Source organism: Pundamilia nyererei, unplaced genomic scaffold (assembly GCF_000239375.1).
Source record: "Pundamilia nyererei isolate P.nyererei 1_Seehausen unplaced genomic scaffold, PunNye1.0 scaffold00162, whole genome shotgun sequence".
Taxonomy (NCBI): domain Eukaryota; kingdom Metazoa; phylum Chordata; class Actinopteri; order Cichliformes; family Cichlidae; genus Pundamilia; species Pundamilia nyererei.
Window position 1 is genome coordinate 371,450 of NW_005187563.1, and position 14,586 is coordinate 386,035.

Here is a 14,586-nt window from a genome sequence, read left to right on the forward strand (position 1 = left end):
AACTTCAAGTCATGACTTCCGAGTTAGAAAACTCCTCAGTGCAATAAAGGAAGTGAATAAGTAATCCTGGCTATCATGCCCGTAGGTAGTACCCCAAAAAGTCCTATTTGTGGTTCTCACATAATGCCATTAAAGAAACATCCACCAGAAGGAAAAAAAAAGACTTTCTTCCAATGCCATCATTTGTGCACAGTGGCCAGATTGCATCATTCCCCTGGGTTGGCAATTACTGTTAACTTAAAGCAATTCTCCAAATATGACAGGATTAATGTGGGAATATGTTTTTATTAACCTAACCACAGTATTACTGACATATTCCTACTTCCCTAGAATTCCAAAGTCATCAAGGGTAAGGTTTTCATCCTGGGTAGGGTGAGGATTCACCATGAGATATATACACTGTATAGAAACTAGTATTGGATTACAACTCTTAACCTTTGTATTCTGGCATTTTCAGTCCCAATGCCTTTAGCAGTAACATCGACACAAAAAAATGTGTGCCAGGAGCTTCATGGCAAAGGTTTCCATGGCTAAGGTGTAATGTGGACCTAGTATTTTTGCCTCTGTAACTGAAGGCTGTCAAAGGTTATTATAATTATAGGAGTGATAACTGAAACTGGAGTGTGTTTACATCCTGTATACCCACTCTCCTCTGCTATGTCCTTGGTGATACATAGCTTTGCTGATGATAGAGTTTTTTTAAGACTGGGTTCAAACCAAGCAGCAACTTCCTGGCTGAAAAATGAAGCTCTAAACTCGAATAAATCCCCTTACACTGCTATGCTAAAATGCTCGAAAGGGGCCTGACCACTTTGATATACAGGTGTTCTGACACAGGCAGCTGTAAGTCAGAAAGTGTCTGAAAGGCCTTACATCCAGTAACTGGATTTACTGAACTTCTCCACTATGACTGTGATGTTGACATCGTTCAGAAAATTTGTGATAAAATTATCAGACAAATGCTATAGTTCATTATGAGATCCAAGAAGGGATTTCTTAGCAATGTGCAGATTGTGTAGAAACATTAGAAAGAAGCATTTTTTAAAAAGCCAACTAGATTTTGTCCAGTATGTACCACATCCAGAGGTGGAAAGCAATGATGTACAAATGCTGGTGCATCTATCATCAATGGTTACTGCACATGACTAACTGACATGAAAGAGGAAGAGAGGAAGGGAAATCAATCAATGGCTGTTAATTTGAAATGCAACTAACAACTCCACAAATATCAGCAAACACACAAACTGTTTCTTTCTACAGTGTGTCTGCTAATGGTAAAGTGCTCGTATTTCCCAGGGAGAGACAAGAAAGTGAGATAAGTTCACTCAGACATGAAGAAAGCAGCAAGGATAGAAGAGGAAGAGGAGAGATTACTTTTAAAGATGCCGTCTGCTCGGTGACATTTGATAAACTAGAAATGTAAAGCTTATATGACAGAGCGGCAGACAGTGGATCTATGTGTCATGTGTTGCTAAAGTTAAGTTTCCACATTGTAAAATGTGCTTAAAAACATTTGGCAGTTTACTGAAAGTGATGTGGTGCAGAGCGGCTGTAGCGTTCATGGACAGTGTGAGGTTACATCAAGGAGGAGACACCCAGTCACTCACTCACCAAATTCTACTTTTTTAAATGGCATCAGGCTCATATTACATCTACGTATACCTTGTTGAATTCAGGTCTGCAGATCCGCATATTATCCACTTTGTAATGTGTTGAATATATTATATTTATTTCGGCACCGCTCCGACCTGGCAGCCAGTATCAGCAGCTCCGACCTGACTACCAAATTTCCCCTTGTGGGACAATTTAAGGATTATTCTATTCTATTCACAAAGAGCATCAGCACAGATCATGTGATCACAGACTGTACACAAAGAAAATCTACTGTAGCTCTCAACAGAAGTTATTGACTTATTCCTAAAGGATTATTTCCCCACAGCTTCACCACTAGAGTCAAGGCTTCCCACATCTACCAAAATCCCACTTTAACCACTATACTAAGTTTTCTGTGTGGAGGTAAAGTCTTCAATATGAGAATATTTATTAGAATTCAAGTTAAAATAAAGTGTATCTTCCTGTGTTTTAATATTATTTTATTATCCAATCCAATCCAACTTTATTTATAAAGCACTTTAAAATACCCAGCACGGGACCAAAGTGCTGTACAGTAAATAAGTTAAGAACAATAGAATAAAACAAAACAGCATAAAAATTAAAACAGCCCTATATTAGAAAATGAGCTAAAACAGCATAGAGTCAACTAAAAAACTACAATGAAAATAAACTAAAACCAACATCTCACAAGGTGTCAAAGGCCAACAACCCACTAAAATCAACATCCCATAGCATATTGGTATGTCATGAGGTTCAGTTAGTTTGGCAAAAAAAAAAAAAAACAAAGGGGGGGGGGGTGGTAGAAAAACTCTCTAAGGAGCTAGCTTTTTGTTTGAGACTAAATACATACAGTATCAGAGCTTTTACATTTTCACTTTTACTCGAGTAAAGAAGCTGAATCAGTACTTGAAGTTTTACAAGAGGACTTTTTTTTTTAACACGAGTATCTGTACTTCTACTTGGGTGATGAATGTGACCACTTTAGCCGCCTCGGACCACATGTCTTTTAACGTATACACATAATGTGTATAAGATCTGCATTCCCCGTGCTGTGTGTGTTCTTCACACAGTTTTTCAGGCAGAGAAAATGATCCTATCTGAACTTTCCTTCACCCAGACGTTGATGCCTCGTGGCAAGTCTTCTGGTGTAGAGTGAGAAGTTGGAATAAATGAAATATGTGTTAATAACACATGTCATACAGATACAGTACAAGCAGTTTTCTCACTGGGAAACCCAGGCAGACTTTTTCTATTGGGGTATTTTACTTATATTTTCTCCTTCCAATAGCCATTTCTCATTGGCCCGTCTATCTGGTTTCTTGCTTTAAAGCAGGCTAAGACATTCACCACTACTAAGTCACAGTTTAACTGAAAGCTGTCAAAGGTTATTATAAATATAGGTGTGGCAACTGAAACTCTGGAGAACATGCTTCCTGTACTTTCAGAGTATAACCCACTACATTCCTCACTCCTACACAAACTAAAACACAAAACTAAAACTAGATAGTAACGTATAAATACACATCTTAGTCAGGTGCAGAAGTCAGGTGACTTTGTAATATGATATACAGTAGCAATACGTAGCAAAACGTCACATAGTTGGCTGTATTTTTCAGGAAATGGATTGCCCTCAAATTGTAAATGTCCCCTTTTACGCTGTACTGTAAATGCTCCTGTACTCCCAATTTGCTTACAATTTATCGATACTGCACGTTCTTTTTGTCTTTGTTTGGGGGGGGGGGGGGGGGGGGGGGGGGGGGGGGTGTTGTTGCAGGTTTAAATAAAAATGTTCCTCTTTTGCTTTCAGTTTTATGTCAGCTTCTGCGCCCTCAGGTGAAAGCCAAAGAAGCTGTCAAACTGTGCCTTTCTGTGGAAGTGTTACTCAATCTTGTCCTAACACCTAAAGTATGTTTAGTTACGAACTTCTTTCTCCATGAGTGGGCACAACCATGACAACCTCATGGGCTGTTAAGAAAGTGACACGTGGGTATTCATCTTTTTTTTTTTTTTTTGTTGAGAAACTTTAGTGGGGAGAACAATTTTAGTTAGGCTTTAAATGTTTTTGAATTGAAAACTTTTTAGGCATTTACCCCGTGAGGCTCTAGCCTCCCTTGCACGCACACACACACTTGTAAAACATATGAGGCTTCTATGACCATAAGGGGACGATAATGGCCTCTCAAATCAATGTCAGCGCCTGTTTAGATTTAATTAGCGGCCTTAGAACAGGTTCTCTGTACAAGTGCATCCACTTAGAGGCCCCTCATTGGATTTTCACGTTCACAATAGGAAGAATGAAGCGTCGGTTCAAGTAATCCTATATCTGCACTTGTTGGCCTGTCCCTTGAGGGCAATGCAGTGTAGAGCTCTGTGTGCACGCATGTTTTTCATTCATGTTTTTCATTCATGTTTTTCATTCATTTGTCATAAAACATATTTGCCGCATTTAAATGTGTCTTAAGTGCGCGTGAGAGCGAGCGTGCGTGTCGGCTCGCACAGCGGTTAGATTGATTGAGCAGTGAATTGTGAGTCCCCTGGGTGTTTTTTGAGCGGCTTGTTGTTTCTGTTTTGTGGCTTCACAATGGGCCTGTGTGTATTGGGGTGGGATTTGTATGCATGTGGGTGGGAAGTGTGCGAGTTTGTGAATGTATGTTTGCCTGAGCGGTAAAGGTTTGGAACAAGAACGTAGCATACGCTATACTTGCCAAGCTCTTGAGCAACGCAGGATAAAAAAAATTGAATTTTTTTTCCCAGCTCTGCTTCGGGTAATTCCAGTCTTTGGATAGTCAAAGAGAAGAGGAATGAATGTTTGAGATGATGTATCAAGTCTTGCTTCACATTGACATGTTGACAGACTGAAAATTCTGAAACATCTCTGACTTTGTTGCAGATTCCTTACAAGACTTTTCTCTGAATTCTGTTGAACTCGCTGCAGGGTTATTTTTTTTCATAGGCAGCCCCAACTTGAACTGATGACTTTCCGTTAGCATGACAGAGAGCTTTAAATCTTGTTTAAATCTAAAGACACTGAAACATCTTGTGGTCCAACGCTCTTCTTCCTGCTCTTCTCTATGCTTGACTAGCCCAGTGTGACCACCAGGTCTGTGCCGATGGAGGGTTGAGGTGAATCGGGGATGAAAGGTGGGATTGTTGTGGGGTGGGACAGGTTCCACTGTAGCACCTGGCCATCTGGACATTACATCCCCCAGAGCCGTAATGGATGCCCTCCTTCCCCTCTACCTCCTGGCTGAGGACCCATAATGGACACCCCTGCTAGCCCTTAAGGGGAGCCCCTTTGGGACTTCAGTTTGGGAGGTTGTGCAACTGGATAATGGGCTTCATTTAAAGCTCAATTCACAGAGAGGCCAGATCCAGCTCCGAAAAGCCATGAACTGCAGTAGAAGGCAGGGGGTCACTGAAGGTCACGCTAAGGTTCACACAACGCTGACCACCGGCCGGTAGTTAAAACTCGATCACTGCTGCCAAGTCATACCAATACCTGGGTTCTGCCACTGTATAGACAGGTGTAAAGAGGACAGATTTGAGGCACAGGTGTGTGAGCCTGATTCAGGTTACCTACAAACCATAGTAGTGACCACCTATGTCCAACTCCAAAGCTGAACGAACGTGATTAAATCTAAGGGACACGTTGCATTGATCCGAACAAGAAAACGAAAGAAGCTCTTTTGCAGAGCCAACACAGGAACACCTGGGAAAGCTAAAGACAGGTGTGTGTATGTACAAACATGTGTTGTGTGTGTGTGTGAGTTTGTGCTGGAGAGTGAAAGAAAGAATGCTTAAATGCAACTGTTCATTAACAGAGGGAACTCACTGGTTGGTTTCACTCCCTTTGCTGGAGGGCTACTCGCAGCATTAACATTCTTGATTTCCATTTTGAACCTCAGAGCTGCACTGCGACATACACATGTGCGCGCAGGTCTGTAGACACTCACTAAACTTGCAACTGAACACACGTGTTTGGAGTATCTTGAAGGTGAATCAACATCACTATAATTCATAGCGAGAGGTGAAGTAAAGTGCAGGTTGACAGGTTTATTGCATGTACAGCTCAATAGAGTCTGTGCATTACAATCAGGGATTTTTACATATCAAAACTTATCTGGCATCGTGGGGCAAAGATGACTTAATATGATCTCAAGTGGACTAAATAAGTCAAACCAGTTTTAGCTAACTGCCGACAGTACCAGTACGAGTTTTACCTTGAGGATCTGAAAGTTGGACAGTTTCTCCCACTCGTCACATTCCTCAAGTGGTGCAACAGATGAGGCAAGATTTAACATGAATAACAGCAAGGCCAAGACAGAGCCTCATCCCGGAGCGGTTGAACTTTCATCTCATGCACTCTCTCAAACACAGATGTGGATAACCCTTTCAAGTCTCTCGGTTGCTCAGTTCTCTTCTCTGCTACTGGGAAAGGGGCAGGTAAAGACTTAGAGCGGTTCTCTGTACCCCCAAGGGGCCTCTTCGCTTCATCACTCCAATACTTCTCCACAACATGTCAGGTGAAACAGAGATATTCCAATTAGCCGGAGCTGCTGCATTACAGTGCGCTGCTCCCGTGTCACGCTGACAGGAGGGCAGCTGGATGGAAGACTACTACTTTATTTAATGGAGCCTCGGTTAAGATGATGGAATGCAGCGCGGTGCAGCCTGCAGTGAAGTTGAAGCCTTTCAGAGAATCCATTCAGCATTCGTCACTTTCAAGCTGACCGACCTCTTTAAAATCTCATTATCTCAAGATTTAAATGCATGCTCACTGAGCAGTTAAAGGTTGAAATAATGTGCTTTTTAACATGTACTTCACTTATTCACTTCACTTACATTGGCATGGAGTTACAGTGAGATTCTTCCTACAGCTTTTCTGGGAACGATATGCAACCCTGTAAGAGTTGGTACACTATGCAGAACACGCATAAATACAATTTATTCATAATAGAAAACAGAAAACACATATTTAAATTGAGAAAATGTCCCATATTCTCAGCTTAAGGAGAAATATTAGAACATTTTAAAGCAGCTTATTTAAAAAAAAATCATTCGCTTCCTCCATTTGAAGTCTCTGGTTGGCACGAATGAACACATTCATTACAATCCTTTTGTGCAGCTGCAGAAAAAATCCATTAGGCCACTTCCCTCACACGCTCTTATATGACATGTCGGCATGCTTTAAAAACTCCCAGCATGTGCTTTGATAGTTTTTCCCAACACATTTTCTCGACCTTTTCTAGGGCAAGGTGACGCTATCAGCTCACGGGATCTTATCAGCTGTGTAATGTGTAATAAGTGGTAATGTAGCCGAGGTGTGTGTCTGTCTGTCTGTGTGCTGGGTAGGGCAAATGTGAGGCAGGGTGATGGTGATGTGATAAGTGTGATAAAATGTGCCGATGTGCCAGTCATTTCTGATACGCCCGGCAGCCTGAGGGAGGGAAGAGGGAAGAAGCGATAGACCGTGATTGATAAATATGGGAGAGATTCCATCTGCAAACAAGGGAAACGTTAGATTTTTGATTAGGTCTACATGTCTGAAGGCTGCTCTAGCTTTGGAGGACTGAGATTCATGATTTGTGCTTAGTGACGCCTCTGTAAAGTAGCAGCGACAGCAGTGAGAACAGGATGTTGGTTTAATAACTGGTATTAGTGAGTGGGCACTAAGAGGAAGATCTGGTGCGCGTGATAAACTACGCTGGGATTCAGAAGCACAGATGTAGTAGCAGATCTTTACTCCATGGCATGTACTGTAAAGCATGCCTGTCTTCCTCTCACTCTCTGCTTTCTGTGAGTGTATCTGTGGGTGTGAATGTGTAAGGGGCCAAATGGAATGTTTCTCTGCCTGCATCAACAGGTTGTGCAGCTCTCGCTCTTTACTGGTCAAACCCGCAGGACTAGCTCAGAGCTCACATTTTGTGTCTCCAAGCAAAGGGTCTCAGTGTTTATTGTATATACAGCTCAAAGAACAACAACCTAACCTATGGGAACACGTCTGCTTGTCTGCTTTGTGTGAACTGCTTTTGTCAGTTACTGAGAGTTGCCACTGAGCAAACGCAAGCCAAAATGTTTCTAATTATGTTTGTTCAGTGTGTTGCATTAAAGATCCGAACTCACACTTTTCTAAACATAGGATGGTTCAGAAATTCAAAGTGCTCTACTCAATGGCTGTTTCCCTCTTCAGAGAAACAAAAAGGTCACTGCTGTGTGGTTTTAGTAGCTCTAATATTAGTGTGGCACTGCCACACAGATAGTGACATCATGGAGTAAAGATAGTAAAAAGTTACACTTCTACTCATTCATTACTTGAACTGCACGCACTCACTATATGATCAGACTAGAAAATTTTAAATTTGTAGTTTGTGGTTATCAGTCACAAAGGATTAGAGACTGGTTGGTGACCTACCTGGCAATCACCAGGTGCTAGGGAAAACTGTATATGCCTCGATGACTTGGCGCTGGCAGTTGTCGGGTAAAATTCCTTGCAAAATGCTGCTGCATCAAAATACCCCCCACAATTGCAATAACAGGTAGAGAGTAAGTGGTGGTGGGGTTGAAATTAGCTTACTATTTCTGTTTCAACTGCCCTGAGTTTTGGAGTGTTTCGCTTTCAGGGATACTGTGTCGCTCGCTCTATAGAGGGCCTTGTTCCTCGGCCTGTATTGTTTTACCGGATTGCCCATTGTGCTCACAGAGAGTGGGGAGAGGGATGGAGGGGGTGGCCCACTGCCAACTGTGGCTACACCGACCGCCAGCCTCCTGCCAGGACACACACACACACACACACACACACACACACACACACACACACACACACACACACACACACACATATAGACAGACAGACAGGCAGAGAGGAATCAAGAAGCCTTGGATATGAATGGTGACCCATGGATGGATCAGAACCAGGAAGACCCAACCATGGCTCTGTTACACTGACATGCAGAGACACATGCATCTGTGCACACCCATTCGCACTGCAGTGCAGCACTGGTATAAGCTTACTGAAGTAATTGTTGGCACTTAGCCATTCACACAGACATAGAGATGATACTTAAATGTAGACATGAAAATAGTTTTCCCACACACATTCAAGCAAAAAGCAACACATGCAGATAGGACCAATAACGGTATAGTAGCATAATGCATTCTACTGCATAGACTAAAAATGAAGTCATGCATTTGCGTATTTACAGCCTCTTTCTTTAAGTAAGTTTAAATAGTGCAATGCAAATTTATAATGTTGCAAAAAGACTCAAAAGGAGAAGATCTGAGCATGGGGTAAATATTGTAAAGATAAAAATCAAAGAACATGATATGATTATGCATATAATTGAAGCCTCCAAGTCAAGACTCTAAAAGGGGAAGTTGCTACTTTGTTTTACACTGTTTTTTCTTTGCACCCTAAATTATCACCCCATTAGCTGTCATTTGTTATCTGCACTGTTTATTCAGTGTGCATGTCTAAAAGTAAGTGTAATGACCATGTCTCTTCTTCATTTAGTTTTCCTGGATTCCAAAAAAACAAAATCTCTTATTGTTTTCACTGCCTCTGCTTCTTGATTGTGGAAACTGTTACTCACGGTAGAATAAACATGCTCGAGCTCACAGTTGTTGAAGGGTATTTGTGGATTGTGGTTAATGAAGATAGCTTTCCAACTGACACCTTTATTGAGTGTAGCACACAGTTTAACGTGAGAGGCCTGTAAAGAGAGGTGACAAAATTAGACGGAGAGGCAACGAAAGGAAGTCGACCAACAGCACAGTCATTGTGACTAATATGACCAGCAGCCAGTCGTTAGAAACTTAGTGTAGGTCATTTTTGTCCCCTTGCATGCTGTCAAAGCTGGGATGAATATATCTTTTAAAGGACTCATTTGAAAAAAATGCATTGTATTTTTGAAAATAAGTAATTTCACCAGGACTCTGTGACTCTGTACCTCATCTGACGTGACGTTTTTCTAACAAATCATAAAATCAGAGTGGCAATGTGTTTCAAACATCAAAAATTAAAAATGATCAAAATAGTGATCATAGCAACAACATTTTGTTTGACACTTGGCACGCTGCACTCTGATGGACTTAATACAAACTTAATGTTCAGAAGATGATTTCCATTATTTTTTTAATATTTCCATTTGAAGGTTTATCAAAGACCAAGAGCATGTTTGAGGCTCTTACCTATCCTGTTTGGAAGTTGTGAAAAAGTTTCAATATTTTAAACAGCTGATGTTTTTTTTCCATCTCATCACACTAGCACAGATGATCTCACAAAGGTACCAGGAGTGAAGCTCAGTATAATGGGTGGTTTGTGTACTTAGAGCGTTAGATGATGTTTTTTCATCACAACATACAGGCTCGATAACCTAAACCATCATTTGTGGGTTAGAACAAGAAGCTGTTGTCAAAGTCCTTTGCTGAGTCTCTCTTTATTTCCCTGTTGTGCATGACTGTCAAATGAATGATTTTTGTAAAGAAGAGATAAACATTCACAGAGCATGCACTGTACTGTATAAACTAAAACTTTTAAATGAACAAATTATTACAAGCACATATCTTACATCACCTAACGGCATACATTTGAAATATACTAGCTCATGCACGGCAACGAACATGCAGGTTGAGCAATCAACCTTAAAAGAGTTGCACTATGTCTACTATCACTGACTTCTACAAGAAAAAATAACAGAATGTATGTCTGAGAGCTCTGACTCACACTTGCCAGGTTTCATTAGAATTAATAAAGATATAATGACAGTCCTCCTGTGATTGTAAAATACCCAGACTTGGCAACTCTCCAGAAGGAATTGCTTCCTCTGACAAATTATTGTTGGATTGCAAGCAGCAATCTGTCTGTCTTTGCTCATTTTCTACAAACTCTCTTTCCCCCCAGATGACTTTGATCTGTCTGTCATTTCTTTCTTCTAGATTGCTGTCTCGTAATGACGGCACCATCTTCAGTGAACTGGGTGGGTAATTAGATTCTGCTAAAACTTGAAGGCATGAAAATACCCCGTATATCATTTTCACCCTTTCCTTCATGACATTTGCTCTCTTTTCTCTTTCTGTTCTGAGCCACAAAGAACTGGCTAACAGTTTTTAGAGTCAACAGTCTCATTTTAGCACACTTGCAGGTTAAGCCGTGACACCGAGTGTAGCTCTAATCATGTTCCAAGCAAATAAATGCATTTCAGTAGAGAAAAATGAATCCTTCAGGACAGAGCAGAAAATGACTGCAGAAACATGTGATGACAAAAAAAAAAAAATCTGATCCTGTAGATTTATCAGTCCTCACTGAAAATTGCTAGTGAAGAAGAGAAACCACAGGTATGACTGAAGGCAGTGTTGGGGAAGCTACTTTGACACTACTGAATCAACGGAAACACTAGACCCTTTTCACAAGAAGATGTGCCTAACCTTACAATAAAACACAGAGCCTATGTGTCACACTCTATATATAAACTTTTCCTGTTCAGGATGATCTCATCAGTTGCATGGAAAAGGCCACATTTGTTTATGAAAACAGTATCTTTTTTAACCGTATGAAAGAAAAAAAAATCCTACTTAAAAATGTGCACTTAGCCACACCCGACACACTCTGTGTTAACTGACACGCTACAATCAGGACACAGTTAAAGTTAGGCATAAACGCTCACCTCCTCCTTTCCATTGCATCTCACGTTGACTGAAACATCTCAAGATGACAGTTTTAGCACAATATGTACAATAAAAATAATAATTAAATTGTAATTAATTGTAATTAAAACGCGTCCCTACTGCTGTTAAATGCAGAGATTGCCTCTGTGCATGTATCATATGTCTTGAAAAAAGCATCTAATATCAATTTAGCAGGTTTACCTTTTGGTATATTACAGCACTCCTATTTCACATCAAGTCTTTGTTTTGAATGTAATTTGGGCAGCGTGCTGTTATTTGCTTATGTAGGTCATGCTATAAGTTTTACTGCAGTTCTGGGTGTAAAAATATCTCCTCTGTTTCATATCTGCCATTTGCAATAAACAAAACAAACAAACAAAAAACAAACAAAAAATAAAAGATTTTCAGTGTGTCAAATGTTAATTTTGAATATGTTCCAAATAAATTTGTTTTCTCAACTCGATGTGATATTATCTCAAATATCACTTCACATGTACTGTATGAGTACAGTGTATGGGTTCATATGACAAAGCTTGTACATAATTACAGGAAAGGAAGGGGACTGCCTGACACAGTAATAACCTTTTCAGGTAAACAAGTTACAGGCCTGCGATTTGAGATCCTGTAGATAACGTTTCACACGTTTAACCTGAATTTGGACGGCTCAGTTTGGCAATTCTCAAAAAAAGTTCAATTGTGGTGATGATATTAGCTTTTATTTATTTCTCTATTATCCATTTGTTTCTTTATTTCGAGCATATAAGTGACAAACTTTCTTCTTGTTTTTTGAGGTGTCTCTCTTTCCGTCTCCCTGGGTGGTATAAACTACAGTGGTAATGAAGAAATCTGTTGACTAATGCACAGAACCGAGCGAATGGCTTCTGAGTGGGACAATAAACATGTGGAACGCATACACAATACCGGCCGTCTAAATCTGCGCTTGGGGGCAATGAGGAGGTGCAAGAAGCTTGGCACACTCTTCTTATGACTCATCTTTCTCACTTCTATCCTCTTCCTCTCTCTTCTCACCGCAGTCTGGGTGATAGATGAGCCTGAACTGAGAAAAAAACCTTACAGTAGAAGGACAATGGGAGATTCACCCTGGAAAAGTTTGTAGTACAGTCATTTTGCATGACTTGTTCTTTTTACCCTATTTACATTTTGTTGACTTGACATGAGCCATACCAACCTGTCATTCAAACCCTATGAAGTGTTGGAGGTCAATAATCCAGTGCATTATTTGATGGAAGTTCCCTGGCCAATATACACTTCGATTCAGAGCTGCTAAAATAACCGGTGTTGGTTTCTTTGCTCATGAGTGCGAGCAGCTTTCTTAGTGCATTTAATTGCATTCAGTGGCGAGATAGCACCACTAATAGAGAAATATGCGGTTGGAATAATCTGAATAAACAGTTTTTGACATTATTCAGGAAACACACCCTCCTGCTGGAGCAACAGCTCTGTAAGTGTTGCTGATTTACTGATATTGTACAGGCATAAAAATGGTGAGCAACAGTCGATGATTAGCTGATAATAAGACTCTTTTCCTCAGTGGTGTCTTATCATTTCTTTGCTTCTGTACAGTGGCATTATGTTTTAGCCATTGCTTGTTGAGTATATGTATAATATAATCTAACAGTACATGTTTGAATACTTTAGTGAATAAAATATAACACATTTTATTAACATCTATGCTGTTTTGACATTCTGTGTAAAAAAAATGTGGAAACGCTAAATTAAAACATCCCCATTTAGAAACTGGAGCATGTGAATGCATAATAAATTATAACAAAAAAAAAAAACATTCGAAATTTCAACCAACAAAATTGCCAACTTCAAAATGTTCCTGTTTAAATAATTGTCGCGTACAGGCTTGGAGGATAAGCTAGCCAGTAAGCTTGCTAGTAAGCTAGCCAACTAGTTATTATTGCGCTTGAAGCTTTTTGTAATCCATTCGAAATTCCAATGTATAAATTCAACCATCAGTGTGGTTTTATGAACGTTATACACATAAGCTGCAACTACAAAATGTGACCAATTTTAATAGACAGATATGAACATGGTCTACTGGAAGAAAACATTTGGAACAAGCTAGGCTAGCTGGTGTTTGTGCTAATCTAAGCTAAACACAAGTTGGACAACTAGAAAAAAAAGTTACCATCTAGTTCTGGTAAATAAGCAAAATTTACATAAAATTTATAATTTATATTATGCTAATTCATAATATCAGTTATCTCAGGACAGCTTACAATAGATAATAAAACCAGATATTGTTGGTGGAAAATCCGGGATTTTTCTCCTGGGCTCCAGTAGACCTTTAGATTTGTGTAATCGGTTTATCAAACATTTTTATATGCTTATTAAATTGGCTTTTTATATGTATGGACACATGCAGGCTATGTGGTTCATGGCATTTGCTGCCTGATTCCCTAATAGTTAAGTGTAGGTGTGGGTGCTTAAGTGCTTGTTTGCAAAAGGGCTCAGGTTGACACTTAAGCCCTATTGTTACCTTTCACCTACACTCTGTGATTATCTTGCAGGACCTCTTGATAAATAGTAATACTCAGTTACTGTCAGATACTTTCAGGCATTCCTATTGTCCCAAGTTAAGTTTGCTCAAACTCAGTCAAATCTGGCAAAAGATCTTGACAAGCTGAAGCTCCTGGTGTGCCAGACCCTGTACCCACACCACTGAGACAACACAAGTAATTATTAAATGTTCCTATAGCATACTTACACCTCTGCAGTTCAATCTTCTGATTGGCATAAATGGAAAAGGTCATGTTTGAGTCATGAATCAGTCAGCATCAAACCTCTCTTCTGGAAATTTTCTTTAGCATAGCCTGTGGTGTCAGATTCCATAATACCTCACAGTAAGTATCAAGCTGGCTTTCCACATTGTAACAAAACACATCCTAGTCATACTAGCCTCTACCGGTTCTAATAATATGGATCATTAATTTAGACCCTGGATATAATTTATTAACAGGCCCAGACTAAAGAAGGCCTCAGCCCTTGTGTATGATGGAGAGAAGAGAGAAAGATCTCCTCTCAGATGACTGTTTGTTTATGCTGGCTAATCTCAAAGGTGGATTTTTTAACCATTGTGAGACGGTCTTTGTGTTCACGTTAGAAAAAAAAGACTACTCAATGTAAATCAATGGGGTATCAGGGTTAACCCCTCTAGGGAAAGCGAGGGAGTGTGTTGTGTTTGTGTGTGTGTGTGTGTGTGTGTGTGTGTGTGTGTGTGTGTGTGTGTAGGTGTGTGTGTGTGTGTGTGTATGTATGTGTGTGAATACATCTAATGTT